Genomic DNA, 27,090 nt, shown 5'->3' with positions numbered 1-27,090 from the left:
CCTCTTGCTGGAATGTCATCTTCTCCACATCTCTGTAAAAACTTCTCTCTGGTACGCTGAAGCAACTTCCTCTGCAGGTGCAGAATGTGGCCTAGTCACTTTCTCATCTTATGTAATTGTTGGCCCACATCTTAGCATTCTCCCTATATGCCAGAGAGAATTTTCTTTGGCTTTTTTAATATTTCACAGATAAGACTGAAACACTTGGCCTGTCTGTGATCCCCATTTTTACTATGTGACTCACTGTCCTGCTTCCTTTTCTATTATCCCTGCCGCCCTTTATAGTTTCTTAAGCCACGCAACACATCAAGCTGTTGTTGGTAATATTTACAGCCTACTGACACCCACTCCATTGCCCTTTGCTGTTTTTAATGTTTTATTGGTGCATTTTCTATTGATGACAATCGCTTTCCCAGAGTACCTCCCTTTTAAAAAATAATCAGCTCTATAAATTTTATCAGTGTGAGAAGAAACCTTTTCTACCAATAAATATTGGCACTTTCTCTGCAAATTATAGTCTCAGAGAGTGGGTTGGGACTCTGAAAGGTTATGTGACTTCCCAGGGTCACACAGCCAGCATGTGTCAGAGGTGAGACTGGAATCTAGGTCTTCCTGACTCCAAGGCCAGTTCTTTATCCACTATACCATGCTGTCTCTCAGTACCCTCCTTTATTAAAAAAAACAAAAACAGGTTTTAACTCGTATTCATCATATTGGCAAAGATGGTAAAAAATGGAAACAATATTAGAAAGGGGTATTCAAAGACAGCTACTGTTGGTGAAGCTGTGGAGTGGTACAACTAAACTAGAAAACAATTTGGAATTATGTGAGAAAAGCCAATAAAAACTGTTCAAAAAAGTCTGACTCCTTGATCCTACTATCAATCATCAAGCATTTATTAAGTACCTACTATACGCCAGATACTGCAGTAAATACAAGACATATAAAGATGATAATTAAACAGTTCCTGCCTCAAGGAGTTTATATTCTAAAGGAGGAGACAAAACACATACATAGGCATATATAAGACATATACAAATGAAACACAAGTTAACCTTGTAGCAACGGGGCTTGAGAGCACAAAAAAGGCTTCCTATGATGGGTGGTAATATATAAGCTGATTCTTGAAGGAAACCAAAGATTCTAAGAGATGGAGGTGAAGAAGGAGAGCATTCTAAGGATGGATAAAAGTCAATGTAAAATCATCACATATGAGAAACTGCAAGTAGGCCAGTACAGCTGGACCACAGAGTGTGAAAAGGAGTAACATGTAAATAGACTAGAAAGATAGCATGGGGCTATATAGCCCAAAGGGGTCAATGGAAAAAAAGTCCTACATAACAAACTATTCATAGCAGTACTTCTTGTGGCATCCAAAAACTGGAAACAAAATAGTTATTCATAGATTTGGTAAGTGTATAAAGAAATTGTGACGTGTGAATATAGGAGAATAATAACAACAATAATAGCTAACATTTATACAGTACCTATTACGTACCAAGAACTATGCGAAGCACTACCTAGTTATCATCTCATTTGATCCTCACAACAACCCTGAATAGTAGGGGCTATTCCCCATTCCACAGCTGAGGAAACTGAGGCAGACAGAGATTAAGTGACTTGCCCCCACTTACACAGCAATAAGTGTTTGAGATAGGACTGCAGCTCAGGTCTTTTTGACTCCAGGCCAGTACTCTGTGTGCTGTGGCACCACCGAGCTGCTTATTGTACCACAAGAAAAAGTGAGTATGAGGAAGTCAACAAAACCAAAAACTTGTATGCAGCAATATAATGTAAAGAAAGCAGAAATAACAAACACAATGACAATTATGTAAACAATAAGGCTAAAAGGCAGAAAAGCTCTGACCAATTATGATTAATCTTATGTCAGAAAGTAGGTAATGAAACATACCTCTCTCTTAATTGAGAGATGGGGGACTAGGAATGAAGTGTGTGCTAACAGATTGGTCACAATGTCAGCTGGTTTTGACTAATTTTTTTGTCACAAGGGAAAATTCAACGTTGGTTAAAGGCTTAAGAAGAAATGACTGTGGTACAAAAATAAAAATTTTTAAAAAGGAAAAAATTGTTCATTTTTAAACCACAGATATTAGAAAATGATTCTTAGTCTTATGTATGTATCAGTTCCCTATATGATTTAGATGTTAGACTTTTACCAGTGATGCTCGATGCAATGATGTTTTCCCAACCAATATTTTCTATTCTTATTCTAGCCACATCAATTTTGTTCATGTACAAGCTTTTAAATTCTATATATGTGATGATTTATACACAGCGATACCATAAGCGAGTTAGGTGAGCATGAAATAGTTTACCTATCAGACCTATGGATAAGGGAAGAATTTAAGACTAATCAAGATATAGGGAGCACTATAAAATGTAAAATGCATAAGTTTGATTATATAAAATTAAGAAGGTTTTACACAAACAAAACCAACACAACTTCCTTTTCAATTTAGCCAATTCTGCTTTTTAAGGAGTTTTTCTCTTCAGTAGATTTTTGGGCTTCTTTTACCATTTGGCCAATTCTATTTTTCTTAAGGTGTTAACTTCCTTCATATTTTTTGTGCCTCTTTTACCAAGCTACTGACTCTCTTTTCATAATTTTCTTGCATCACTCTCATTTCTTTTCCCATTTTTCCCCATTTCTCTTATTTGATTTTTAAAATTCTTTTAAAGTGCTTCCAGGAATTCTTGTTGGGCTTGTGTCCAAGTCACATCTTTTCTTTGAGACTTTGCTTGTAGTTGTTCTGACATCTTTGTTTCCTTCTGAGTTTATGTATGGGTCTTCCCTGTCACCACAGTAACCTTTTATGTTAGGTTCTTTTTTGTTGTTGTTGTTTCCTCATTTTTCCAGCCTATTTCTTGACTTTTAACTTTACATTAAAGTTGGGCTCTGCTCCTGGAGTAGAGGGGGCACTGTCCCAAGCTTCTGCTTTTGTTTTGTTGGGGTTTTTTTTGGTGCTGCTGTTTTCAATGCTGGTTCGGGGGGGAGGAGACCTCTAAGTTTGTGGTGCTTCCAAGGTGGTATGATCTAAGGAGAGGTGTGGTCACTGCTTTCCTGGCCTGTGCTTTGGTCTTTAACCAGGAAGGGACCTTGTTCTCCTATAGCTACAAGTGCTAATGCTCCTCTTTGCCCTGGAACTGTGGCCTGTAATTATGCATGGACAATGCAACAAGGTCTTCAAATCAGTGCCAGTAAAGGGTCCCTTACAATCTCTTTCTGATCAGTTGTCTAACCCTCTCTTACCACCTATGAGTTGAGAGCTCCCAAAGTTGCTGCTGCCACTGCTGCAGCTGCCTCCAAGGCCTGCTTCTGACATTGGCTATCACTGTGCACCAGGCCCAACCACTGAGTTGGTGTGACAGACCTTTCTGCTGACCTAAGTTGTCTTGGGCTGGAATTTGATTTGATTTGAGGTGTTATTTTAAAGTTGTTTGGAGAGGAATTTGGGAGAGTTCAATTGAGTTCCTATCTACTCCACCATCTTGGCTCTGCCCTTCTCCATCTTAAAGTTCACTTAAGATATGATAATAAACAACCAATGTCTTTACTTTTCACTTCTTCCTAGTCTTCAAAGTCAGCTACTTGTTTGGATAACTTTGGTTGGAGTTGTTTTACTTGCATTCATTCATGTCTTCTCAACTTAATCCTTTCTTCTAATTTGGTATTGATTTTGAGCCTTTTTAGGAAGGGCTGTGCTGCACACAGATTATGAAGTGATTACTATGATAGTAACCAGTCACATCCTGTCTTAAGATATAGTCAATTTCATTTTTAAAAAATGGTATTTGGTGATCACCACATCTAGGACCTTCTACCTTTCTTCTTCTGTACATATTTGGTTCCCCTAGCTGCTCTTCTCAAATGTATCTTCTTAAATGCCACTCCTATTTCCTTGTATACTTCACAACGGGTATTGTTGGGTTAGAATCCAAATGTGGTAGCTCATAAAATACTGGCACATCTATTTCATTTCATATCTATCTGTTGTCTCCCAGTTTTTTCCATAAATGGTCACAGCATAATCTGATATCTTCTTGAAGAAAATATTCATGACATACAGATATAAGGTATCTGAGTATAAGTAACCTCTGAACCTTTGGCATCTTTCATTTTCTTCTTCCCCACACCACATTTTCCTTTTCTTTTAAAATGACTTAGCATTAATACACTTATTAATACTTATTTCAATAATTCAACTATTTATAATCTAATTTATATTTTTGTAAGGTTTTTTATTTTCCTGTACTGTATAGAGGAGACATAATGGCTTCCATACAGTCCTGCCTCTGAGTTCATCACAATGTGTCCTCCCAAAGTCCTGAGAGCCATATTCACTTTCTTCTACCACACTGAAGATAACAGAGGAGCACTCAGGTTTCCACTTGATTCCCCACGTAAACTTCCATCACCTTTTTTTGCTCACATGCTTCCATGATGATAACCTTTATCCTACTTCATTGTTTTAAAAAAAAGTTTGCTGCTTTTTCCATTTTAAAAAATATCACTCTGACTTCCCAATGACTGGCCTCATTCCCTAAGAGAAGCACATCTTTTAACAAACAAGTACTTTAAAAGCACCTAAAAAGCACTTTCGTCAGCAAACATGAATTATCTGCCAGGCAGGAAAGACAGCACCAATTTAAAATATGAATGTATTTAGAGAATTATCACTTTAGAAAGCTGAAAGAAGAAGTAAAATCAGCTAAAAGAAAGCCTAATAACAGACTCAACTAAGCAAAGTTATGCTGAGGGAATTGAAGGATGAATATGGAAGGAAAACAACAGAAAAAGAATGGGAAAAAAATCTGCAAAGATTTTTACAACAGATTTTTTAAACCATTAATAAAAATAATAAAGCCACCACACATAGACTCTTAACATCACAGTCGTGAAAATGTTTATCAAGACTAATGATACAAAAAAAAAACCGAAGACAAAAAAAGCAGCATATAAAAAAGAGATCTACTGCTGGAGGTGACACAATTGTGAAATTATCTAAACATCAATTCAAAGGGTATCTGAAGGAGAGAGGATATCGAAAATATGTGCAAAATCTTGGACTACATTAATATTGGAAAAAAAGGTGAACAAGAGGACATTAACAATTGTCAACCAAAATCTCTACACACATAGAAACATGTGCATATGTATGTATATACACATATGTGTGTACATATATAGACATATATTTAAATTTTTATAAAAGTCATCTACGCACATGTCAAGGGAATCCTTGGTATTAATAAGAAACAGGCAGGTTTTTACAACCAATATTCCATAGAAGACCACATCTTGACAATTATACAAACTGATGGAAAGATAGGGAATAGGAGATCCTATTTTGTTTATTTTTGTTGATTACTAAAAAAAAATTCAATTGAGCAAAATGATACCTTAAGTTCTCCTTTTCAATGGGGTATCTCTCATCAATACATCAAACTTGTATGCAAATAAACAGAAAGTATATACGTAATCTGGAAGAATTTTGCTCTGTTGTTTCTACCTTTTTTAGTCTCCCCTTAAGTAGGCAGGTGATTTAGTAGTAAGAGTGCTAGACCTGGAGTCAAGGAAGACCCGAGTTAAAATCCTACTTCAGACATTTATTAGCTTTATGATCCTAGGTTTGTGTACCTTAAAGTGCTATATAAATGCTAGCTATTATTATCCAAATGATTCAGAGGGGAGAACTAAGCAGAACAGATTTGGGAAACTTTTTACCATAAAGGCACTATGCTTAGGGTCATGCTAATTCCTTCTGTGCCAAAGGACAAAATAAAGAAGGACGGCTATATTTTATATAGCCTTTTGAGAACTGCTGGGTTGAGTTATGAGAACAACCATATGTTAGGAAGAAGTTGCTTTTATGGTTCTATGTGGGGATGAGCCTAGCTACTAGGAAAGAAACTGCTATAATCAGCTCTCCTGAATCTGCTGGGGACCTCAAGCCATGGCACATCCTATCTAGCTACTTTGCTACCCTGCCTCCTTTGACCTTAGAAATTTTGGGAGACTCCTTCACTTCCCCCTTCTCTATGAATCAGAGAACTATGTGGGGAATGTGTCATCATCAATAAGCAAATGAGAACAGAGGGAGAAAAGAAAGATGAAGAAGCAGAATGGATGTTTTACTTTCACTTTAACTTCATATATATTAAAACTGAAGTGATGTCTATAGACACTGTAAGTCTGAATCTATTGGGTACAAAAAGGAGAGAAACTCAGAGCGAATTATTCTAAAGCATGTGGGCAGAGCCAAGATAACTGTAACAACTACTCTATATCTTAATATTAATCAGTCCTAGACTGTGAACTTAAGAAACAGTAATCTGTACAAGGGGGGAAAGTTTCTTTCACAGGAAAATGAATGGCCAAAGCTGTCAGCTACTATTAAGAGGAGAGCTCAGGTTCTGAGTACCCTCTAGTGGCCAGAGGACAACTTAGCAGACTGGTAAAAGGTTAAGAATTACACTCAGCCAACGAACAATTCATAAATTCGAAGTGCACACAAAGTAATTTGTTTTGGTGGTGAGGATGCTAACAACTAAGGGTATCAGGAAAAGGCTCTAAATAAGCAGTGTCTCAGGAGATCATTGTCTTACCTGGAATGTACTGCCTCCATCTCTACCTAGAGGCAGCTAGTTGACCACACTGGATAGAACACTGTGCCTGGAGTCAAAAGACTCCAATTCAAATCCAGACATTTAGTAACTATGATTTGGGGCAATTCTCTTAACCTCTTAATTTCCTCAAATATAAAATGGAGATAATAACCACTTACCTCCCAAGGCTGTTGTGAGGATCAAATGAGATAATATTGGTAAAGTGCTTAGCCCAGGGCCTGACGCATAGCAGGTATTTAATGAATGCTTGCTTCCCTCCTTCCTTCCTCAACCTCACAGAATCTCTCTCCTTCAAGATACTGCTCAAGTACAACTTCCCACAGCAGAGGTTCTTAACCATTTTTCTTTCATTACTATGGACCCTTTTGGCAGTCCAGTAAAGCCAACAATCCCTCCTCAGAAGAATGTTTGTTGCCCATATTCACCTCTAAGTTTATTAAAGGTTAGATATAGTTTTTTTCCCATCCACATTTCTCCACAAACTCCTAAGGGTTCTGTGGATCCCAGGTTAAGAATTCCTGTTCTACATAAAGCTTTTTCCAGATACAACTGGTAGTGAATTCCCTATCTTGTACTGATTTTTATTGTGTGTATATGTGTGTGTGAACACACAGTTTCTCCTGATAAAATGTTAAGTTCTTTCAAATTAGAGACTGCCTTTATTCACTGACTGACTTTTCTTGTTCACTTTCAAACTTTGATAATATAGGCAGAATACACATTTATAAATGACTATTCAATCAACAAATATACTAAAATGATGGGGTTTTTTTAGTTTGAGCTATGATTTTATTAGTAGGGAGAACTTCTGATATATAAACTCTCTCCCTCGAAGAGACTCCTCTATAATTTATAGTCTTAGAAACTGGCCTGGGAGCAGCTAGGTGGTGCAGTGGTGGACACAGCACTGGTCCTGGAGTCAGGAGGACCTGAGTTCAAATCTGGCCTCAGACACATAATACTCAGGAGCTACGTGACCCTGGGCAAGTCACTTAACCCCATTGCCTAGCCAAAAAAACAAAAACAAAACAAAAACTGGCCTGGGGCTCTAAGAAGCTAAGTAACTTGTTTCTAGTAACATGGCTAATACATGTCAGAGGCTACCTCTCCAAGAGATACATTAAATGTGTTTAACTACTATTATTATTGCATCTATTCTATTCCCCCTAGTTTCCTGGGAGTTGATCTCTTCTGAATCTACATGTGTCCTCTGGACTCCACCACTCTCTGGATTCTGTGTGGTTTCAGAAAAAAAAAAATTCTTCACTATGTACTGACTGTACCCCATCACCATTTCAGAACATGGAGAGAGAAAGGGGAAAAAAAGAGTTTCAAAGTTTTTTCCTCTAAAAACATTCTATTTGGTCCAAATCATATTTTACAATATCTTTTTCACTGTCTTCTCTTGTATATACCTTTCTTTACATTAGTTATGGATATCAAATGTCAGTTTGCCTTGGTTTGGAGGCTCTTGTCAAGTTTTTCATAGAACTTCTTCACTTTTTCACCCCCTGCAATAGATAGAGGTGGTTAGTTTATTTAGGCTAATCATTACCATGAAAATTTTCAAGCAAGATTATCAAAACTACCATTAAATGATGTTTCTTCTTGTTGCCTTTGGATACACAATGAAACTAATTTCTTTATTTAACCCTCTATGAAGAAACGTGAGATGTCCTTTCACATTCTCATTTTGAAAAGTTGTACTGATGCTTTTTGTTTTTTAATCACAGTTCCAACGTTTCCAGATATTAACACCTCCTGGGCTCTCAGTAAGCCTTTACATTAATAAAGAGGAACATTTAAACTAAGTCAAATGAATGTCCTTTATTTAGCTTTATCTTATTTATGCTTTTTTCTTGCTTCATTTTAAGCACTAGAACATTATGATGTGATTTGCCTTCTCTAGTAGTATAATAATCAATTAGCTGGTAGACAAAGATAAACCAATCCCTCAATAAATACTTAATCACCTACTTATGGGCCCTATCCATTGCTAGATATACAAATAAAAAGAATAAACCAAAAAGATCTCACAATAAAAGCAACAATGTTGCTTAATGTTTGTAGATGGTGTGAATACAGCCAGGTTCTCAGAATGAATACTGTGAAGGAATGAACACATTATTCAAATTTGTACTTTCAAAGTTGAAGTGTGTAAAATGTAGTAATTAGTTCTAGCCCAATGGAAATAGGCAATTAAAATAAAAAATAAGTTTTTAATATCTATTAATGCAATATAACAGCAAAGGGAAAGAAAATTGTATTTCTGATTCCAGTTTATTACAAAGTAACAGAGTATTTATAAAAAAAGGAAATTTTTTTAAATAAAAAAAATTACAGAATATCATACCTAAAGACGTTTACACTGATATTTGACAAAAACATCATCCTTGTTATTTGAAATACTTTTTGTAGGATAGACTAAACTGTCCTCTTCTTTAAATCTTCATATATATACTAACAGGTAAGGATGGCTTTATTCACATCTTGGCAAATTTGCATACTCACATTCTTACACAATGAATGAAGTGTGTAATTGGATGACCTGGGATATCACCTAAAATCATGAAAGCTTAAAAAGTGACATTGTTGTCCTTGCAATATTTTCAACAAGTGGGCTAACAGTCTTCAAAAACAGTTTTAGTCACCCATACTTTCTTATTTGACTATCAAAGAACTGGAAATGCTTTCAGAGTGCAAGGACTTTGAGGATGCTAAACAAGCATTGATTTTCAGCTTAAAATCCTCTTTAGCATTATCTTACAATAAAACAAAAATTTTAAATAAAAAAATCTAAAACATTAAAAATCCATAGACCATTATATCCAGCTTCTCCAATTATTTATTCAAATCTTTAGGATATTTAGCTGCTACATCCTCATTTGTACTAGCTATCTCTCTGGTAGTTTTAACATTATGCAATTAAACTCAATTTTTAAAGTGAACTATTCTTTCCACTTACTTTCAGTGCTTTAAACAAATTTGAAGCCTTTGTCTGAATATCTAAGAGGAATGTGTTTTTGATTGTAATCTTCAATCTATGCAGCTAACTGATGCTCAATTTCTATCACTATGTTTATTTCCCATAGTTATTTGCAAACCACAAAAAGCTGGTGCAACTTTGTCTTTTATTTTTCATGTTTATAATATTCTGTACTATGGATTCAGGCATTTTGACATTTCATCCTATTTTACAGTTAATTTTGACTACATTCATGACATTCAACTACTTCAAATTTTTGTTCTAATGTAATAATTTGCCTCTTCTTTTTTGGACTACTAATGTTTCCACCTGAAATAGTCTCCCTTTTGTCTATTTTGTTACAGACTCTTAAAAAAAATAGGCCCTCCTACCTTTCCAATCTTCTTACACCTTACTCCCTCAACATGTACTCTTCAATCCAGTGACACTGGCCTCTTGGCTGTTCCACAAATAAGATACTCCATCTCTCGGCTCCAAGGCATTTTCTTTGACTGTTCCCTATTCCTGGAATACTCCCCTTCTCTGCTCTGCCTACTGACCTCCCTGGCTTCCCTTAAGTTCCAACTAAAATCCCATGTTCTACCGGAAGCCTTCCCCAACCGCTCTTAATTCCAGTGCCTTCCCTCCTCTTGTATGTAGCTTGTTTGTATATATTTGCATGCTTATTGTCTCCCCCATTAAATTGTGAACTCCTTGAGGGCAGACACTGTCTTTTGCCTTTCTTTGTATCCCCGGCATTTACTACAGTATCTGACACGTAGTGGGTGCCTACCGATAGAAAAAAAACACAAACACCAAACACCACTACAACTACTGGTAATGAGGTGTGCAGCAGTACATTACATCCACACAGGTGTCACACTGACACTTTTTGTTTTTATATCTCCTTGATTTCTAAACAGAGGAAAATGAAATTTAATAGAAATGAATGTAAAGCCCCACCCCACCCTGCCACCGTGGCATTAAAAATCAACTTCCTAAGTAAAAAGTGGGACACGCAAGATTAGGCAGAAGGTTATGTAAAAAAGATGTTAGGGTTTTGGTGGGCTATAAGGCCAGTGAGATCTCAATAGTGAGACCCAAAAGTTAAAGAAGCAAATGTGTTGAGAATCAAACTGTCCAGATGAAAGGAGGTGATATTCCTGTTGTACTGCACCCTAGTCAGAATGTATCTAAATTGTGCTCAGTGTTGTGTGCCACATTTTAAGAAGGACATGAGCTGGTGATTGACCAGGAATTTGAGATCATTACAAATGAGGGTCAATTGCTTGGCCTAGAAAACACATAGGGATAGATTTGATAGCTGTCTTTAAGTATTAAAGAGCTAGCACATGAAAAAGGGATACATTCTATTTAGTCCTAAAGGGCAGAAATAAGAGCAATGAGTAGAAACTGAAATGAAGCATAATAAAGACTGGTGTAAGTAAAAACTTCCTAATAATGAGAGCTGTCCAACAATGGAAACGGGCACCCTCTGGGGATAATAGATTTCCTCTTATTAGAAATCTTCAAGAAAAGTCTGGATGATCACTTATAGTGATGTTGTGGTAGAGGTGGAACTATACGGCCTCCGAGATCCCTTTTAACTCTGTCTTTTTCTTGACACTAAACCAGTTCTTTACCTTTTGTGTCAGGGACCCCATTGGCAGTCTGATGAAGCCTACAGACCCCTTCTCAGAATGTTTTTAAATACATAAAGTATATAGGATAACCAAAGAAAGCAAAGTTTGGTCAACATAAAAACATTACTTTTTCCCCTACACAAGTTCATGGACCCCCTGAAATCTATCTATGGATCCTATAGGGATTAACTCCTGGTTAAGAACTTCTGCACTAGACCTTAAAACCCCAAAGGCTGAGATTGTGCATTCTTCATTTTACTATCCCTCACAGTTTCTGCACATAGCAGGCTCTTAATGCAGATAATCTAATCTACCTTTCTAGATTTTTATTTTATCTCCTCATAACTGACTACAGTTCAGCCAAACTGGATTACCCACGTTCCTTGATCTTGTTCTGTTGTCTCCCTAAGTCCTTACCTTTGTACCTGTAGCTTTCATTCATGAAACAGATAACCCCAACTCTCCCTCCCCCATTTCTGCCTATTGAGCTCTTTTTCCTTCTTTAAAGTCCCCGATCCATGAGGCCTTTCTAATCCTCCAGCTAGAAGTTATCCATCTGGTTGATTCTCTCAGGCCCTGCAGCATAACTGTCTAATTTATATTGTAAATATTTGTATATATTTCCTCCCCTTACTAGATTACAATGTTTCTTAAGGGCTTCAACTGTGTCATCTTTAATCCTTGTATTCCCCAAGCACTGAATCCAAGGCCTTAGATATATATAAGGCATAAATAAATGTATGCTGAATTGAACAGAATCTAGTATAACCACTTATTTATATACATGAAAGGCTATCGGTATGGCTCACCTAGCCCTTATTGCACACTGCCTTGTATTCTTAATTTCTTCACCCCTTGTGTAAATTCCTTTATAGCACAAAGTATGAATCACCTACAGGAACAGGGATAGAGGATTTTTCCGTTTGCTCTCCTGAGTTCTGGAAATATCTTGGCACAAAATAACTTGGAAGGATGGCACCCACTCCATCCTTGCAATTATTTCTGTTACAAAGTATCAGAGCACAATTTTATCACAATAAACAAAACCAGAAAGAACAAAGAAATCCACACCCCCTCAATTCCCAAATCAGTGCTTTGGTAAGCACAATACCTGGCAGTCTGCTTCCAACTAAGAACTAGAGGTACAGCATCCATGTAAAAGATGTTGTTAACCATCAAGTATTATATAGTATCATCCATTATTATTATTACTATTAGCAATTCCAAAAATAGTAGGTACCTATTATTTGTAGGGCTCTATGCCAGGCTGGAAGATAGAAAGACCTATCTGTGTGTGTGGATATAAATATAAAAATATATAAAAATATGTTTATATACATACAATGCTCCTGCCCACCTGGAGCTCCTCACAGAACAGGGAGAAAAAGATATTTATATATAATACCAACTGCTTGGTACAATGGTGACTGTAGGCTTTGGATTCAAAGGAACTAGGTTCAAATCCTAGTTTTACTGTTGTTTCTCCTTCGTTTCAAAGAGGACCAATGACATCACAGGTGATGTCTTGACTTGTTCATGAACTGGATTTAAAAGAGGAAGAGCTGAACAAGGTCATCAGCCTCATTCTCTCTTCCTAAGTCATCAAAGTCCAGTAGCAGGACAAAAATCAAGATAACTGGTGATGGCCTGGGACACAGTGGATGACTTTGGCATCTTCAATGTCTGACCAAGCTCTAAGCACTCCACAGCACCTGCTTCAGCCACCTTCATGGATGTTGGAATAAATTGTTCTCATCTACCCACTCTGCTAGGGAAAGTCTTCACATGCTTAGAGTAGACATTTTCCTAATTCACTGATGGGTTTGAGGGCTATCCATTACCCTCAACCTGGTCTGCCAAGATGTTTTACTGGGGTGTTCATGCTCCAGCTTCTTGGAGCTGTAGGTGAGAGATGAGTGACAAGTACACACCAAAGTTGGATGAACAGCCCTGACAGGGGCTGGGCAAACCCTTATATCAGGGGATCTAGTCCTCCCTGAACACCCCATACCTGCTACATGTATGACTTTGGGCACATCTATCCTTCCTTGGATACATCCAGGTCCCCTCACTGGGACTCAGTTTCTTCATTATGAAATAAAAGGATTGGACTAGATGACCTCTGAGGTCCACTGCAACTCTAAATTTATGAACCTAACACTTAAATGATCTCCAAATCTATCATTTTCATATGGCCCTATAACTATGTTCAAATGATTTATGCCCCTTAATAGATATTCACATCTAAGTCCTAGACTTCATCTTACAGGGCTAGAATATCCTCTTCTCTTTGTTGATACCTTGTGGCCACCTAATTGACACTTTGCATATCTCTGACTCCTTATTATAGGACTCACCCAAGAGTAGAGTTTAAATGTCCCCAATTTCTGGAACTGGTTATGTAAGATAAGCACATGCAAATATATAAAGCTCTCTAAAATTTAGCTAGGCTTATACTATACACACACACACACACACACACACACACACACACACACACACACATGTATGTTTTTTTGAGGCAACTGGGGTTAAGTGATTTGCCCAGGGTCACACAAGGTCTGAGGCCACACTGAACTGAGGTCCTCTGGACTCCAGGATGGGTACTCTAACTACTGTGCCACCCAGTTGCCCCTACTATAGATATTTTATCTCTAAAAATATTTTATAAGCTCCCAAAGGGCAGTCCCTGTAGCTCATGATACCAGTAGCTGACCTACTAAGTGTTCAATAGGATCACAGGATCATAGCATCTAGGGATCCTTATGTGTGGTTTAGTGGTCCTGTGTTTCTATTTGAGTTTAACATCACTGATTTAATGAACAAAAATGCTTCCCAAAAAGACACACCACTGATAACTAAGAAGATAAGGAATTTTCTTTTTGAAGTTCATTAGTTTTCTTTCTAGGCTGAGGTCTATATGATATACAAATCTCACAGCTCACAAATTGTGGTAGGAAGACACTGCCCACGATGGCCTCTGATGCATTAGTCTCCACATAGTATAGGCAAAAGCCTAGAGGTCACACAGCAATGAATAACTGCCTAGAAGTGGAATACAGAGCAAGTCTTCCCTAATTTGCAGGAAGTACTGTCTGCCAAATACTTCAGGGTGAATGCCTGGATTTAACGGACAGGCCAAGAGAGGAAAGAAGAGAGGAAAGGATCCTTGTAAGCTCAGTGAGAAGTAAAATGAGGAGGCTGGAGTAGATGACCGCTAAGGTCTCTCTCAGCTCTAAATTTATGATCCTATGAATGTCAGCACCTAGTCTGAATATAATCCATAGATTAATAGTGGATAGTTTTGTTGTGGTGGTTAATCCTTCTTATTTTTTTTATCTATGCCCTTGAGATATTATCTCAGAAGAATTTATAATGTGATGAAAATTACCCTCCCAGCCCCACTCCAAACCCACACTCAACAGAATATAAGTTCTTTGAGAATAGGAACTGTCCCATTTTTTTCATCTTTGTGCTCCCTGCACAGTGTTATGCTCACAACAGACATTTAATACTTGTTGAATTGCTGAAAACACATTAAAAGGTTATTTGTTCTTGCAAACAGTAACTTCGGAAGAGTTTCTTGCTGCAAGGTAGCCTTTCCCAGCTGGAGGCTCTTTAAAGAAACAGATCAAAATTAGAAGCAATCATTTTTTCTTCCTAATGCAACAAAGGCAGAAGTTGAATTAGGGTACTGTAGTAAGTGTGGATTTGGAGTCGAAGAACCTGGGTTTCAGTTCTGGTGTTGCCACCTACACTATGACACTGGATAAATCACTATTCCTCTTATATTGTTTTTTTCCCTCAATTACATATAAACAATTTTTTTTAACCTTCATTTTTAATTTATTTTGCTTTTTGGTGAAGCAGTTGGGGTTAAGTGACTTGCCCATAGTCACACAGCTAGTAAGTGTCAAGTGTCTGAGGCCAGATTTGACTCCAAGGCTGGAGCTCTATCCACTGTGCCACCTAGCTGCCTCAACATCTATTAAAAAAAAATTCTCTCCCTACTTGAGAAGTCAAGTGATTTGATATAGATTATACATCTCTATTCCTCTCTATACCTGTTTCCTTCAGCTATAAAAATGGTTATACTGGTGACTACTTACATCAGAGGGTCATTACACTGCTCAAATAAATAGTGGATAAACATTTATTAAGAATCTCCAGTGTGCCAGGCATTGATCTAAGCACTAGGGATACAAATACAAAAAAGAAAGATGGTCCCTGCCCTCAAAAAGCTTATAGACTAAGAGAAGAAGACCACACATAAAAGGAAGCTGAGAAGATGAGGGATGGGGCAAGGATGGGAAGATATCAGGTATGGGGACATGATAGAGAAGTCCAAAGGAGTGCAATGGGAAATGAAGAGATGGCTGACTTGGGGGCCCTCCATGGAAAGTGCTCCTCACTTCCCCTTCCAATCAGAGGATACTGATAAGGTGTGAATACCACACCTGATGTGACTGTGTGTGATGGTCAGGTCCTTGGTAGTATGACAGTATATGTAAAGTGCTTTGTAAGTCAAGTCAAAACAAAACAAAACAAAACAAAACCCCACTATATAAGTGAGTTTACTTCAATGCATCAGTAATTACAATGATTCCTTCTCCATCAGGGCAGATCACAACCCTTGTATGCCTTCTCATCCAGTGTAATTCTTATTCATTTTTCTGAAAATTTTCCATAAAGGATCTGTTCTATGTGCTAAAAGTCTTCCTCTGATTCTTTTAATATTTGGTAGGGCATGAGTGCAGCCCTGGAGCTGTCTGTCATTCTTACTCTCACCCACCTCCTTTTCCACTCCTGTGTCCTCGATGATGCCTTTAATGGCACTTCTCATGAGGCACAAGTCATTTTTAGTCATATACTACAGCCTACACACACAACATAGATAGATCTTTACATAGCTCTTGGAATCGCCTACAATTTTGATTCTTCTGAGATAAAAGCATTCCATGATGTGAGCTATTATTATTATATGGCAGTGATGCAGGGAGCTCAGTAAAGCCAACCTACATAAAGATTTGCTCTTAAAGCAGCTGAAAGGACATGACAAAGGTTCCTGAGGTGGGGCATCATCATTCACTCGCTCTAACTTCTCTCTGTGACAGGATATCCTGACAGCTGGCTGGGGTTTTGTGCTAGCAAATTTTCAGGTGTGCTTTGTCCTCAGCGGTTCATTCATACTTTTGTTTTAAGAATTCCTCAAAGTCTTGTTCTATTTCAATAACACAGAAATATCTGTAGTCAGTCAAAGGGAGGGCTCCATCTTGGAACAAGCAAGATTCTGGAAAGAACAACTGAAGAAGGACGCAGCTCTTTCTTAGCAGATGCATTAAAACAGGGCAAATCCCTACCTGTCTAAACTGTACTCTAACTCAGAGGAATGGATTGGACAAAATGGAGAGAGATAGTGTGAGAGCTCTTTTATGTCAAGACTATCTTCAAAATATAGGTGGGTGGGAAGACAGTAATTTCTAAGCCAGAGTAAGGATTATTCAATCAACAAATATTTATGAAGTTGTTTCTCCAGCACTGCTACATAACAAGGCAAGTGCTAAGCATTAGAGATACAAAGACAAAAAACAAAACAGTCCTTCTAACCTCCAGGTGTTTACAACTTGTTTGGATATACTGTATAATAATAATGATGATGAAAAACAACAACAATTAACCTTCATATAGCACTTACTATGTGCCAGGCACTGTGCTAAGAACTTTACAATTATTATCTCATTTCATCTTCTCAACAACCATGAGTGCTATTACTATCCCCATTTTCATATGAGGAAACTGAGGCAAACAAAAGTTAAGTGACTTACCCAGGGTCCCACAGCTGTTAAGTGTTGGAGGTCAGGTCTTCCGGACTCCAGGCTCAGTACACTATCCACTGAGTCATCATAGAGAGTCCTTTAATATAGGGTAGTGAGTGAATAGGTAAGGGAGAGATTAGTCAAAGGGCTCTAGGAATATTAGACAATGGAGACAGCAATAATAATGAGGGAATTCAGAGAAGGCTTTACAGAGGAGGTGGCACACAAGTGGAGTCTTAAAGGAAATGAAGGTTTCTGAAAAACAAAGATGAGGAAGAAACTCATTCCTAACATGGGAGTGGCAGGAGATGGATATGTTGTGTTTAGAGAACAGCAGTAGCCAAGTTTGGCTAGAAGAGAGTTATTAAAAGGCAGTAATGTGAAGCAAAATTAGAAAGATAGGCTACAGCCAGATTGTGGAGGGCCAAAAATCCCAGACCAAGGAATTCCAGATGCAATAAGGAATTATGTTTTTTTGGCAGGAGAGTTATACAGTTGGACCAGTACCTTAAGGAAATTATTTCAGTAGCAATGTGAAGGACAGATTAGAAAGGAGATAGATGGCTGGAAGCCTAAGTAGGGGGTTAGTACCATAATCCAGGAAAGGTAGAATAAGAGACCCAACTAGGATAGTAGTCATATGAATGGAGAGTAGACAACAGAGACAAAAGCTGTCATGGAGGTGACAAGACTTGGCAAATGACTGGATATGGGGGAATGAATGAAGGGGAAAGAGTCATATATAAGACTAAAGTTACAAACCCAGTTGACCTGGACAATTATGGTTCCTTTAAGAGATAGGGAAGTTTGGAGGAGAGGAAAGATAATGAACTCCACTTTAGACAAGTGGAATGTGTGATGTTTATGGGATATCCAGGTGGAGATTCTAACAAGCAATTGGAGATGTAGGCCTGGAGGTCAGGAAAAAAATATTAGGGCTAGACATTTAAAAAAAAAAAAGGGAATCACCTGTGAGCTCAAAGAAGCAGATGAGTTCATCAAGGAAAAGAGTATAAATATAGCACAGAGAAGGTAGCCCAGGACAGAACTTGTTGGATGCCCACTCTTAGGGGTGGTCAATGGATTATGATCTAGCAGAGAAGACTGAGAGTGAATAGACAGGCAGGGGAGAATGAGGAGTGTCATGGAAAGTAAAGGAAGAGAGAGCATCAAGGAGATGAGTCAACAGAGTCAGAAGCGACAGAGTCAAGTAGGATGAGAATTGAGAAAGGGGCATCAAATTTAGAAATAAGGAGACCACTGGTAACCTTTCAGCGAATAGTTTCATTAGTGTGGTAGAATCAGAGTCCAAAATGCCAGGATCTGAGAAGGGGATAGGTAGTACAGGGGAGGGACCCTGGGCAGGTTACTCTTTGTAGGACCTTTATAGCCTCTTCCATTGCTCTTGAGATAACTTCTGTAGAAATAGTTTACTCCCATGTTTCCTCTGACCTTTTTAAAATCTGCTTTTCTAAAATTAGATTGAGCCTAATTCTTCTCTCTTTATCAGAATGGTCATTTCATCTCAAGGTTCCCATCATTTCTGTGCCAACAACCTGTTCCTCCCTGTTAGTGACTCAGATCCAGAATAGACTTTCTTCTTGTTGGTTCCTCCAACAAGAAGCTAGAGAAGATGAGGACTGGGCAAGAAGAGGAACGGAAGAAAAAAGAACAATAACAACATAACTTCAGTCCATGGGGTCCTACTTATTTTTTTCTCTTGACCCAATGAAATCTGCTTTGCCAAAATTTAGGGCGCATATCAGACTATTCCCAGTTTTCTTCTCCTCTATCATAGACTTTAGGACAGAGTGCATGCTCTCCTTTGGATTCTCTCTGGCTTATCAATGTCCTTCCTAAAATATCATCTAAAATGGAATATATTTGCTAAACGTTGTCTCACCAGTGTAGCATACAACAGATGACTAACTCCTTAATTCTGGATAATAAACTTCTTAATAATAAATCCTAAGATCATAGTTGCTTTTTTTATGTTGCCATTTTGCCCTATTAATTCAATTTTAGCTTACAGTCCACTAAAACCCCTAGATCACTTTGGCATCTAGCCACAACTCCTCTATCCTTTATTTCTAAATTTGTTTTTTGATTAAGTATAAGTCTAACTTTCTCTCTACTGAATTTCTTCTTCAATGCTATTTAAATTCTCAAATATTTATTAGTTACCTACTATGTACAAGATATTGTGATGGGGGCCGGTGATACAGAGATGCATGCATGGGTCAAATTCCTAGAGGAAATGGCAGAGGAATGGATCAAAGGTACACACTGAAATGTTAAATCTTACCAAAATGAGCCACTTCATCCCCTGTAACTGGTGCAAGTGAAAAGATTGCTGATGACACAGAAAGGTGTGCAGAGGAGACAAAGAGAGCCCATAATTAATGATCTCAATCTTCTTGGTGAATTATGAATTTAGGAAATTCAGGGCTTGAGGTCAGAAGAGGAGGTTTAGGGCAGTCACTGTAAGGAGTGCGGGAGAGACAATTAGTAGCATCAAAAATCTAGTTGAGATTATTTAACATGGATTTGTAGTGGACCTGGCAGGCACAATTGCCTGACTTCCTCTAGTAGCATTCAACAACCCAGAAAGAAAAGCAGAGCAGGTTAGAGAAATCTCAGTGAGAAAGTCAACTGAGCAAAGTCAATCTTTGGACATTTAAAGATAAAACTGGACAGAGAACAGACAAGATGAGTAAATAATTTCAAAACAAATTCACCATGGATGACAGTGAAGTTACAAAAGTGTATGTAATGATAGCGGACATTATGAAAGATATTAAAAATCTAGGAAGATTTTTCCATATAGAAAATGGGGAATATTGTTAATATAAAAAAATTGCATTATACACATTATCACATTATTTTAAGACTCAATTAACTTCACTGCAAAAGGACAATTAGATACATCTATTACTAGTGGAAAATATTCTCAATGTATATCTTTTGAATTGCCACTTATTTTTCATTTGGAAAATTAATTTGCTCTAAAAACCTGTTCCTTCTGCATCCTTGTAGCCTGTATTTAAAAAATCATGCTATAGTGAGTGTGGTGGTGGTACATGCCTCTGATGCCTGCTACTAGGGAAAGTGAGATTAGTGAATTTTACTATATCATTCTTAATCTATGAGAACACTGCGTATAGTATTTGAGAAGTACAGTGTCACAAAAAAATGGAAATCATGATCCCTTTCTTCAAGGAGTTTCCAAGGAATACAGTAAGCACAACTAGTAAGGAATATAGAGCACAAACAAAAAGACAGAGACAGCTAAACAAACCACATACATAAGTGCTGAGGGGGAAAGAGTGCGTTGGCCTATGTTTTATAGCTTTGGATGTTCTTTTAGAGCACAAGCAGTTATTTTGCTAGGAAATCTGGAATGTAATAGCATCATATGACTAAAAGTTTCTTTCAAAAGCAAAGAATTACTGGATACTCCATAAAACCCTTACACTTTAGTTTATTTGCCCAATATTTATAAACATTTTAGATTCCTTATTGTGCTTTTGGGCAAATGTAGTATTACTTTTTTTTGTCTACAACGCTGTCAATGTTTAAATGAACGGAAATAATCTACCCAATGAATTGCCTCAAAGGTAGCAGAATTAAAGCTGGAAAGAGCTATTGGGTCTTGCAAGTGAGCAACAAGATGGCAGACTAGACATTTTCTCTACTCTCCATGACCTCTCAAATCTCAGCTTTTTCCATGGTCTACAATATCGGGAACTCAAAAGCAGGTAAAGAAAAAACTCTCAATCCACAGGAACTGATGCTCACTGACCCTGAGCCCATTCTTTCCGACCTCCCCAACCTCCTGTACTACCAGGAGCAAGATCATGCTAGCAGACCCAAGGATATGACACAGTCTTGCAACAAAATCCTTCATTGCACTTCATTCCTCCCATCCCCTTTCCAGTGCCACAGAGTCCTTAGTTCTAGACTGTGGAAGTTTGCCCAGGCCTTGACAGCCAGCTTTGCCTTCAGAAGCAAAAAAGTTTGCTCTAGCTAGTGCTGGCTAGAGAATGAAGGAACAGAGGGAACAAGACAGGTCATTAGGACAGGACACTATGCATGTGGGAGGCTATGCAGCACTCCACCATGCCTGAGGGAAAGAGCACAGCATCCAGCGGGAGTCAGTTGTGACCATCCAAAAGTTGCTTGAGGAAAACACCTAAGCTGGTGAACTATAAAGTGCCCAGTGTGGGAGAAGGTTGAGATGCTTTGGGATGCAGCTCCCAAGGAAAACATAATCAGAAGGGAGGGAGTCAGAAAGTGAGTGATAAGGAAGATTGGGTGGGGGAGGGTAGGATGGGGGGGAGACTGAAAGCACCAAAGATTTCAGGAAGAAGAAAACTCATAGATCTTGAACATAAACAGATAAATCAACAAGAAAAATGGTGACCACAGAAGGAAATATGGCCTCCAGATCTGGCAAATGAGTTCAGGCCTCTATAAATAAATATGGCAAATTAAAAGAAAATGAGCCAACACTTGATGAGACACAGGAGGACCCTGTCTATTCTTCAGTGGTTTAAAAGAAAAATAAGAATTATGAGAGAATTTATGTCCTGCACAGCAAAAATAATGAACAGAATAGAAAATCTGCAGTGGCAAGCCTCATCAAAGAAACAAAAGAGAGAATGATAGATTGGGAATGCAAATACATAAAAGTGAAGGACAACTTAGAAGAAGAGAAACAAAAAAACAATAATAGTAAAAGAAAACATGCTCACTATGCAAGCAAAACATACTGAACTCGAAGACAGGCCACACAGACAACCCAACGATTATAGATCTTCCAGAAGAACATGACAGGACAAAAAACCTTAACACTATAATGAAGGAAATAATAGAAGAGAACCACTCAGAACTTCTAAACACAGAAAATGAAATTCCAGTTAAAAGAATTCACAGATTGCTTCCAGAAACAAACAAAAAACTCAAGGTTGCAAACTCCAAGACACTTAGTGGTTAAATTTAATAAATCAACTCAGAAACAACAAAATCTGCAAAGCATTAGAAGGTCCTTCAAATACAAAGGCAAGGACATTTGAACAAAGCAAGACTGTTCTGTACCCACCAGAAAAAGGAGGAGGGAATGGATGTGTTCTGAAGAGCAATGGAGCTCAGAATGTAGCCCAGAGTAACCTATCCGGCAAATCTGAACTTAACCATAGAGGACATAAAACCTGGACATTCAATAATAAAGAAGAGTTACAAACATTAGTAGAAAGAAAATCAGAACAGAAGAGATTTGCCTCTCAAACACCCCAAATAACAGAACTGCAGGAGTGAAAGAATGTTCTAATAAATGTATACAAGGAAACAGGGGTGAAGGCAGAAATCTGGTAGGGGTAACAGTGAAGAGGTAGACGGATGGTATTATGGACAGAACTTAGCAACATTGTGTACAGATGAATACTTCTTTTGTGGAACTACATTACAACATGGGAAGGTACATGGAAAGGCAGGAGAGGAGCAGGGAGTTATCGAGAAGTAAGTGATGCACTGGGGTCAAATCAAGGGCTAGCAATGAGGGGAAGGTGACCTCTGTGGTCTCAAAAAGAGAAGAGCCTATAGAGGAGTGGGTAAGGAGGAGGGGGGAAAGACTGAAGGAAGAGGGGTGGAAAGGAATGAGGACTTACTTTGGAAATGAGAAAGGGTTCCACTGATGAACGCTCCTATGGGTGAAGAGAGATGTTTGGGGAAGGGAGATGAGACCTTACACTGGATGATACTTGGGATTTGGCGCTTAAAAAATCTACTTGTCCTGGGAGGGAGGAAGTTGGAACCCTTGGGAGCAAGTGGCACTTGGAGGAGTGGGAGAGCATGGGGACACCAGGAGATTTCCAGGCAAATGTAGAAAAAATATCAACAAGAGAAGGTATACATCAATCGTGACCTGCACAATCAGGCACAGGTTCGGTGACAGGTCCTATCACAGGGCAAAGTACTTTCTGATACCTGCAATAAATAGCAGTGTTCTGAGAGTAAGGTACAATTGAAAAGGGAAATCCTTGGGGCAACTCCTATGAAGGCAGTAGCAGAAAGCACCTAGAAGGGAGATCCTGGGATGGATATTTTAGAAGCTTTGACTGCAGAATACAGAGAAAAAAGAGCCAATAAATATAGGGGTTGTGAATCAGAGAATGAGGGTATAGAATAAACAGAAAGAGGGATAAGTAAGAGAGTAAGGGAAATCCTTTTTGGAAAAGGGTACAAAAATGAAATTTAAAAACTAAGTGATAGAATTAGCTGACGTGGAGTGGAGGAAGAAGACTATTTGACAGAGAGGAAAAAAGAAGGAAAAGAAATATATGACCAGATAAAAGCAAGAGAGAAAAAGGAACTAATAAACAAAATCCTAAAGGGAAAGGGTATCAAATGAGGAGACCAGAGGGGAAGAGAGTCAGTGGGAACAGGCCCACCATAAAAAAAAAAAAAATCTAAAGTAATTGAAGGAATATAATACTGTGTTTACAGTAAAAGAGAGAACATGAAATGGAAAAGCTTATGCTCAGACAACATTAATGCAACCAGAATAAGAAGGGATGTGGTCAAATTAGAAAAAAATCCTTGCATCAAATCAAAGAAATTATTATTTATCAAATAAATAAAAGTTTTGTATCTTAGATAAGTAAATAATTAATAAATACATATAAGACTAATAGTCATTTCCCAATAGATAAATGGTCAGAGGATATGAATAGTTTCCAAAAGAACTACAGAGTATTCACAATCACATGAAAGAATGCTCCAAATCACTAATAATAAAAAAAAAAATGCAAACCCAAACAACCCTGAGGTTTCATGTCATACTCTGCAAATTGGCAAAAATGACAAAAAATGGCAACAGTCAAAGTTGGAGGGATTGCTGGATGATTGGCATATTAATACATTACAGGTGGAACTGTGAAATGGTACAACAATTTCAGAAAGCAATTGAGAATTATGCAAATAAAGTGCCCAAAATGTCCATACTCTTTAAGTAAGAGACAGCATAATTGAATTTATACCCTAAGGAAGTCACTGATAGGAAGAAACTTCCCATATACTCCAAAATATTTATAGCATCATGTTTTGTGATGGTTAAGAATTGAAAACAAAGCAGATGCCCATCAACTGGGAAATGGCTAAACAAATTGTAGTGCATGAAGGTAATAGAATATCACTATGCTATAAGAAATGATGTATGTGAGGAAAAAGAGAAGCATGGAAAGATCTATATAAAATGATACAGAGTGAACTGAGCAGAGGCAAGAAAACAACATACACAGTAATTACAACAATGTAAATAGAAAGAACAATGAGCAAAAAAGTAAATGCAACAAAATTATAAAGATTAAGAAGGGCTCAAATGAAGAGGGATGACACCCCAAACCTATCCTTTAATGGAAGTGGGAGGTCCACATGTTTTCAGACCTTTTTAATGTATTTATCAGTTATGGTGCCTTTTTTTCCTATCTAAAAAAATACTACTTGTCATATGGGATGGCTCTTTGGGAGCAGGGAGGCAGGGGAGGGACACATGGGAAATTGTAGTGATATAAGAAATAGAAAATGTCAACAAAATTTTATTTTAAAAAATTAAAGCTGAAAGGAACTTTTGGAAATCATCCATTCCAATCTCTTCATTTTACAGATGAGTAAACTAAGGCCCCTTGACCCTTGTCACAAATTTAGTAAACTGTAGTGTCAGATTTCAAACCCAAGTCCTCTGACTCTAAATCTAGCCCTGCTTCTAATACACTAAGCTGCCACATACAATAAAAATACGTGAGGGAAGGAATAAGGCAGTATCTGAGCTTAGCCTGAACTAAGATAAACATTCTAAGAAGGGGAAATGAGGAAGCAGTTCATTTCAGGCCAGGGGGAATGGCTTGTGTCAGTAAAGAAAGGCGGGAGAGGGATACTGAGTTCTTTCAAAAAAGGAGGTCTAAGCAATGCATTCTCAATGCTGGCTTGTTTTTGCCTTTATAATCTCAGTACTTAGCCTTGGTACATAATAGATTCTTAATTATACTTGCTGACTTGATGCTGGCTGAAATTGTGAATAGAAAATGCATTTACAGAGTGCTAAATGCTAAAAATCTTAAGAGGTGTTTTAGGAGGATCAGTATACCGCAGGGTGGCAGTACTTCTCTAGGGATGAAAGCAAAAAAACCCCAAAACTTTATTGCTTAGCTTTGCCAGGTTTCTGAGCAAAGAATCATACTTTACCCTTCTCATAAAAACAGTTCCTCTTCCTGAATCACTGAGGTTGTCTGCAGCTTCCACACTTCAAATTCACAGTCTTGGAGGAGTAGAGGCAGCTTCTATGTTTCATATTAACCCTGAATAAAATCATCAGATTTAGAACTGAAAGGTCATCTAGTCCAACACTCGTCTTATAATTAATCATTTTTAAATAAGTTTCATTAGTGAATTTTGTCTTTACATTATAGTCATCTCTGGAAAAGGAAAAAAAAACCCCACAAAGCCCTCCCCTGCTGCAGATCGAACTCTCTAACAAAAATTAACAATATAAAATGTTGAAAACAATGATTGCATTTTATAAGAATTATACTATGTCCTTACAGATTTCCTCTCCCCTCACCTACCTCAATTATTCTGAAGAAGAAACTAAGCCCAAGAGAGGGGAAGACACTTTCCCAAGGTCACCCAGGAATAAAGTAGCAAAGCTGGGATCTAAATCCTGGTTTTCCGCTTCTAAATCTAAAAAGACAAAGGCTTCCACACATGCTATACGTGAGGTGGGCCACACCACTCACCACATAAAAGGTATAGCTTTTGGTGATACTAATGTGGGTGCAAGGTAAAAAGAGGTGGTTTGACCAGAACCTTTCTAATCTTTGGGGCAGCTGGAGTGTGGGACCTGGAGTCAGGAAGACTCATCTTCCTGAGTTCAAATCTGGCCTGAGACACTGTGTGACCCTGGACAAGTAACTTAACCCTGTTTGCCTCAGTTTCCTCATTTGTAAAATGAGCTGGAGAAGGAAATGGCAAAACACTGTAGTATCATTGCCAAGAAAGCTCCAAATGGAGTCACAGAGTCAGACATGACTGAAAAATGACAACTTCCATCCTTTGAAGACCATAAAGTTAAAAGATTAATGGGTCTAAGAGTTTTATATGGGCCCCAGGTCCAGGGAGATCCCAAAGAACTTGATTCTAGATGGAAGAAGTCTCCACAAATCAGGCTTAGACTCAGAGAGCCTCCAAAGAGAGGGCCCCAGGTCATAGGGAGAGCCTTATACCCAGGAAAACTGAAGAAGTCCCCAAAGAAAGGGCCTTTCATAGAGAGGACCCAGGAAGACCCCACAGAGAACCTAGACTAAGGGAGACTCCTCAGAGCAGGCCTCAGACACACACAGTAAAATGCATAAAGCAGGCCTTAAACCCAGTGATCCAGGTATTCCCAGGATTTGGGCCCTAGGCTCTAGGAGCCCCACAAAGTTGGCCCTAACGCAGGGAACCCTACAAAATTAGCCCTAACCCAGGAAGCCCCACAAAGTTGGCCCTAACCCAGAAGGCCCCATAAAGTTGGCCCTAAACCAGGGAGCCCCACAAAGTTGGCCCTAACCCAGGCAGCCCCACAAAGTTGGCCCTAACCCAGGCAGCCCCACAAAGTTGGCCCTAAGTCAGGGAGGGGTTAGGCCCTGACAGAGAGGGCCCTAGACTCAGGAAAGGCCCCACAGGAGCCCGGGGCAGAGCTGAAACTACCTCAGGGCCCGCGGCTGGGCGGGAGGTGCGGGTAGTATCACACCCACCGCCTCCAGGACTCCAGCCACCTGGCCGAATTTAGGCGGGCGCAGTCCCAATCCTGGGAAAAGTCAAAGGTCATCACGCCTGACTACAGGCACCCAGAGACCCGGGGCTCTAGGAGCTCTCGGGGAGAGCGCCCCCCAGCGACTCGCCTGCAAAGGGCGGGGAGACAAGCGCGCGCCAAGCACCTCCCGCTAAACCCGAGCAAGCCCTCGGCGCAGCCAAGTGGGAG

General features: G+C 38.6%; 1 long non-coding RNA gene across 1 annotated transcript; it reads right to left on the bottom strand.

Annotated features, from left to right (window-relative positions):
- Nucleotides 1-8,064: 8,064 nt before the first annotated feature.
- Nucleotides 8,065-27,057, bottom strand: LOC110206369 (uncharacterized). The gene is made up of 3 exons (XR_002323890.2): nucleotides 26,817-27,057; nucleotides 25,314-25,426; nucleotides 8,065-8,159 (listed from the first exon to the last, which is right to left on the bottom strand). It is a non-coding gene; the product is annotated as an uncharacterized LOC110206369 (long non-coding RNA).
- Nucleotides 27,058-27,090: the final 33 nt, after the last annotated feature.

This window comes from Phascolarctos cinereus, unplaced genomic scaffold (genome assembly GCF_003287225.1).
Source record: "Phascolarctos cinereus isolate Bilbo 61053 unplaced genomic scaffold, phaCin_HiC Scaffold_726;HRSCAF=1367, whole genome shotgun sequence".
Classification (NCBI taxonomy): Eukaryota; Metazoa; Chordata; class Mammalia; order Diprotodontia; family Phascolarctidae; genus Phascolarctos; species Phascolarctos cinereus.
This window is presented reverse-complemented; position numbering and strand designations above follow the sequence as displayed.